At 44.7% G+C, this 5,986-nt stretch overlaps 1 protein-coding gene across 1 annotated transcript in view; it reads left to right on the top strand.

The window, feature by feature from the left end:
* Nucleotides 1-4,207: 4,207 nt before the first annotated feature.
* Nucleotides 4,208-5,986, top strand: part of Gpat4 (glycerol-3-phosphate acyltransferase 4) — a 48,921-nt gene continuing 47,142 nt past the window's right edge. Inside the window, exon 1 of the mRNA XM_004633072.2 lies at nucleotides 4,208-4,285. The gene's annotated coding sequence lies outside the window, so the exon portion shown is untranslated. The remainder of the gene's footprint in view (nucleotides 4,286-5,986) is intronic.

Raw genomic sequence — 5,986 nt, 5'->3', positions numbered from 1 at the left:
AGGGATTTCTTTATGATAGCCATTCTTTCTGGGGTGAGATGATATCTCAATGTTGTTTTAATTTGCACTTCATGGATGGCTAGTGATGTGGAGCATTTCTTTCATATATTTTTCGCTTCTTTAATTTCATCCTCTGAGAAGCATGTGTTCATCTCGGATGCCCATTTCTGAACTGGGTCTTTAAATTTGGGGACCTTAGTGTTTTTTAGTCCTTTATAAATTCTAGAGAGTGGACTTTGTCTGAGTACTTTTTGTCATGATTTTTTCCAAATTTGTGGGTTGTCTTTTCATTTTGTTGGTAATTTCTTTTGATATGCAAAAACTTCTCAATAAGAGCGTGTCCCAGTTGTTAATTCTTTCAAGTGTTTCCCGTGAGATTTGATTTTTGTTCATGAACTCTTTGCCTACCCCTATGTCTTCAAGAGTTCTTCCTACTTTCTCTTTGAGGAGATTTAGTGTTTCTGTTTTAATGTTTAGATCTTTAATCCATTTTTACTTTAGCTTAGCGCATGGTGATAGATCTGGGTCAAGTTTTGGTTTTTGGCATGTAGAGAGCCAGTTTTTCCAGCACCATTTGTTAGAGGCCATCTTTCTTCCAGTAAGTATGTTTGGCTCCTTTGTCAAAGATAAGGTGGCTGAGTGTGTTCGTAGGGGCTTTAGCATCTTGTAATCTATTCTATTGATCCTCAGGTCTATTTTGTTGCCAATACCATGCCGATTTTATCACAGTAGGACAAGGCTAAGTTTTACTTAAATTCTACTCTAAAATTTCTGTCTCCATTTCTGCAACACATTTATGAAGCTCACAGGATAAAGGTTGTACTCATCACTCAGCAATCACAAACTTTTTAGTGAAAGTGTTTCCATCCCCTACAAACATAAATAATAAGAACCAGACCTAGAAGGAGCAAGGGTAAGAGAGCGAGAGCAAGACAGCGAGAATGAGAGTGAGAGAGCGAGAGCAAGAGCAGAGGTTGAGGATTCTCCCTTAATCTATTGTTGTCCCTTAAATATTGTGCTTAAGAAAAAGCTCCTTCTTGTCTGACCCCGAAGATAGTTCTTTCCAAGAAGTCTCAAGCGCAGTCCTCTGAGACAGACTGTTAACCAGAACTTAATCAGTGACATTGCTTTTATGTATGCTCCCATGAATGGCTAAAATTCCAATGTCTGATCTGACCCAGAGATGGGATATATATCCATCATCTAAGATGATTTCTCTTTTTGGTGTTAGCAAAAGCTCATTTTCTACAAGCTCAACTTAAAGGTTTGTAGTTGTTGGATATGAGGGGAAAGCTGGGACAGTTTCTCCCTCTCTAATCTTAGCAGAAACATGCCTCCAAAGAAGGGAAAGTTGCAAAGTGACACAGAAAAGATAAAAAATGAGAAAGAAAGTCTTTTTTCATGCTCATGGTGAGTTATTAACATAACCTGCCCTGGAGTCCTCACCCTCAATCTGGAAAGACAACAGTGGGGAATCTCAAGAGCTAAGGTCACATTCTCACCAGCAGATCAGATCAGAAAGGGAACTGAGGCAGAGCACACTCAACATTCCTCTACAGCATAGAGGGACAATCAGGCCAGATTTCCCAGAGAAACCTGTTCTGAGTCTTAAGAATGGTTGTCAGCCTATTGCCTTTTTACTGGCAAATGAAAGCCCATGATTTATTAATAAACATGTATATTTTAAAAATGTAAACTAGATTTTATAAGAAAGACCCATTTTATGGCATTTTATATAAAATCATTAGGGGGTACTCTCACATTATTTTTCTCTAGTGCTGTTGTCTAACATAAGATAAAAAACCACAACAGTCAAAGAAGTCAAACAAGGAACATCAATAAATTTAACAACTAGTATGTGTGGATTCAGCATATATAAAACAAAAATACAAGATCTTTCTCACATAAGTCCAAAGTCCCACCAAAGCAATAATCTTTCCACCATCATTTTAACTAAAACAATGCATAAAAGAGACAAGGCACAAAATTTAATGCATGAACAACTGACAAAGAAGGATAACAATTTTGATCAACTAAATGAATGACAGTCTAGAATCCAGGAAACAAAAGCAAACTCTTACCTGCTTCCAATTCTCTTGGTGGGGGCTCCCAATGGTATAAGGAAAATATTATAACTCTCAACCTGCTAGATGTCTGAAATGCCAATTTGAAATCTCCAAAATCCAACAATGAATCCTAAGGAACAATGGACATTAAGAGTAGGAAATTTTACTAATGGAGAGACAGGTCATGGGACAGACAGGAGGGGAACTGAGTGGCTTGCCATGGACCCCACTTTCCAGAAGAAGTTTATAGAGAAAAATCATGAGGTCACTACAAGGTTGGACAAAGCTATGACCAACTATTAAGTTTACAAATACAGCCGCTCAGTTAATGTTGATCTAATAGAGAAGCAGATCACATAACAAGTGCACGTGGAAAAAACAAGGACTTTTTTTGAAGATATGAGTCAGGAGATCCTGGCCACCCAATCTGGGCAACTGACTGATGTCTAGCTAGATTTTACTCAACCAGGTGATACTAATTATAATATATTGCTTATCCCTTAGGGAGGCATGCGGTCCTGGTCATTCCATCTTTATCTTGAGACCTGGCCTTCAATAGACTCATCTCCAGCTACAATTGTAATGTGTTCTCATTTTATGCATTAACTCCCTTGAGGGTCTAGTCCTGTCTGACTGCCTAAAGTATTTCTATCTAACTTAGCTGTCTATAATAATATTGTGAGCCTTCAGGCCTTACAAGCTGGGGTGTTTTTTTTTTTTGTTTTGTTTTGTTTTGAGACAGAATTTCATTATATAGTCCAGGCTGGCCCTGAACTCACTTTCAAATTGAGAAGTAGCATGGATGCAGACTAAACAGCCTATCTTCTCTCTGCTCTGACCTGCACCATCTCTACCCAAGCTGGAGCTTTCATGTGTGAACTGATCCAATCCACATACCATCCCTATTCTGAGGGCCCTCAAATTTCTCTCACTAGCCAAACCTGTCCTCCCAACTCTACCTCACAGGACAAAGAACAGCATCTCAAATAGAAGTGTTCCAAAAATAGGGGCTGGAGGTATATAGGTCATGGGTATGACATCTATTAGCACTCATGAGGCCCTGGCTTCAATTCCCAGCACCAAAAACATAAATAGAAATACTATAGAGTCTGACAACTCCACATCTTTATATCAGAAAGAATTGAAAAAAGCCACCATTCTTTACACAAATTTTGAAGTTCAAGAGTGTGGATTTCACCCTAAGAATTTTATCCGATTCTTTATCACAGAATGACAATCAGACAGCAGTATGAAGAATAAACGAGGCAAAATGCTCCATACTGGAGGAAAAATAAATTTCTTTAAGAACTGTATTGCTTTTTTTGTTTTTTAAAGGGCCAATTTTAGGGGAGATGTTAAGCTTAGGTTAGTCCTTTGAAGCTTGAGAAGGCCGTGAGAAATGCACCTCCTAGCAGCAGCAAAATCAGCTGACCAGAAGTGAGCTGGTCCCAAGCCAGGGCAGAGCATGAAAAGCAGCAGCTCTCAGGAAGTGGGAAGGTTTTCACACACCACTACTCTTTTGAACCTCCTCCTTCCTCTAAACTCTCTCTCTCTTCCAATCTTTTTGGGAGGTAGTAATGGGGATTGAAACCAGGGCCTTTGCATTGAGCTACATATTCAGGCATTTTTCTGTTTTTAGAGGATAGGGTCTCCCTAATTGCCCAGGCTGGGCCTGAAATTGTGATCTTCCAGCCTCAGCCTCCCAGAATGCTGGGATCTCTTCCTAGTCTTAGGAACGAGGTGAACTTGCCGGAAAGAGGTCTGGGAGCAGCTTCCCACAGAGCTAGGCACCACCCAGCACCTAGTGTGCCCCAGGTCCTGGGGTCCTGAGGTTCTGCGAGCCACCCCGGGTACAGAAGCACCGGGAGGACCCGGCGGTGGTCGCTGATCTTTCTTGGCTTGACCAGGCCTTGAGCTAAATTCTTCACATCCAAAATCTCACTGTCCACCAATAGCCTCAAGGTGACACAGTGACATTCCCCAGACTTCCCACGTTCCCTTGGGTAACTCCAACCTTAGGCTAAGCGCCCGAGAGGCAGCGGGCCCTCGCCCCGCCAGGGGGCGGCCTTGTGCGTTTCGGCCCCGCCCCTGCCGGCTGGCGCGCGCACGTCCGGCGGCGTAGACAAAGGTGGGCGCGCGCACGTCCTCACGCACGACTCAGCGGCGGCAGCAGCGGAAGGTGTCGTGTGCGGAGGACCGGGAGCCTGACCCCAGGGCTGGTGAGTGAGAGCGGGTCGGCCCTTACGGGGGACGCGGGACGGGTAGACCGCCGCGGGGACCCTGTCTCTGTCGCCTCCCGAAGTCCCGGCCGGCGGAGCCGAGTGCCGGGCCTGCGCGCTCCCGGAGCGATGCGGCTGAGCCCCCGGTCCGGGCGGCTGAGGAGCGGCGGGGCGGTGAAGGCCGGGTCACGTGGGCGCCCGCCGAGCCCGCCCGCAAGTCTCCGCTCCCGGGAAGGTGCATCCTTCGCGCTCTCCAGAGGGACGTGTCCTTCGCGGCGGGCGTCCTTCGCCACCGAAATCTCTTGCCTTTCCGCAGGGTCCACGCCCTCCAGGCATCCTCCTCCCTTGTTTCTGGCTTATGTCTGCACTTGCTATCGTAGGAAGGGCTTCAGCTTTTGCCGTTGAGGGGTAACCTGAGTTAGTGGCCAGCTCTGTTCTGCCCTGTCCTGGGCTGTCAACTGTCAGCGCCTTGTCCTTCTGTGTTTTGGTGTTCTCAGGAGCCCAGAAGTCATGTGCAGTATTTTGTTTCTGGTTCATTCTACTTCATTTTGGCTGAACTTTGAGAACCTCCCTGCCTAATTATGTATGTTGGAGATTCTGTCTCAACAGAAGGAAAGTAGTATGAAGAGCAGTCATACTTACAGGACAAAATCCTTAGGTACTGCCTGTGGGATACTCTTTTGAAAGCGATGTATGTGTGTTTTGGCCTTGTGTTTTGGGGAATTTGAGTCAGAAGTAGAATAGTGAACCAGCATGTGACCATTGTCCAGCCCCATCAACTAGCCTGTGGTTAATCCTGCCTCATTCACCTCCCCATCCATTTCTGTTCCCAGGGAAATAATTATTCCCAGTGAGAGATTGATTGATTAATTAATTAATTGCAAGTACGGGGCTTCCCATGGAGCTACATCTCCGCTGTGTATTTTTTTTGTTTTGAGACAAGGTTTTCACTAAGTTGCCCATCTGGGTTGTAAACCTGTTATCCTCCTGCATCAGCCTCCCAGTCTTGGGATTACAGTCATTAGCCACCACTCCTGGATAAATTCTTTTATTTATTTTTTGATACAGGGGTTGAACTCAGGGCTTTCCATACCTTCAACCCTAAGGGGGAAATTATTAATTTTTAAAAGTCTTTTATTTATTTGTTTGGTACAGGGTTTTCCTACGCATCTTTGACTGGTAGTGATCCTCTTGTTTTCAGCCTCTCTCCAGTGCTGGGATTACAGGTGTGCTCCACCACACCTCATTTCTGTGGCTGGCTCAGCATGACAGGTGTTCCAGGGCAGCACAGCATGGTGGAACCGGGGATCAAACCCATGTGCTTGCACTTGCCAGACAGGTGCTTAGACCACCTAGCTATCTCCCACCCCCTAGCCCAAGACGAGATTGCACGCGTTCAGGGTGGCATGGCTGTAGAGCCCCCCAGCCTAAGAAATTCTTTTTTTTTTTTTTTTTTTACTGTGTTTGGGACAGGGTCTGTAGGGTCTCTCTACATAAATTGGACTCATAGTGATTTTCCTGTTTTCAGCATCCCAAGAGCTGGTATTATAGGCGCATGCCATGACACCCAGTCTATTCCAAGAAATTCTTTTTTTTTTTTTTTTATTTTTTTTAACATTTATTTATTGTGTGTGTGTGTGTGTGTGTGTGGCCAGCTCAGCCCACCAGGGGGCGCGGCTGGCTGGCATGTGGTGCTGGGGG

The sequence above is a fragment of the Octodon degus genome, unplaced genomic scaffold, assembly GCF_000260255.1.
Source record: "Octodon degus isolate 3935 unplaced genomic scaffold, OctDeg1.0 scaffold00051, whole genome shotgun sequence".
In the NCBI taxonomy this organism is placed as follows: Eukaryota; Metazoa; Chordata; class Mammalia; order Rodentia; family Octodontidae; genus Octodon; species Octodon degus.
Note: the sequence above shows the minus strand (reverse complement) of the source record. Positions and strands in the feature narration are given on the sequence as shown.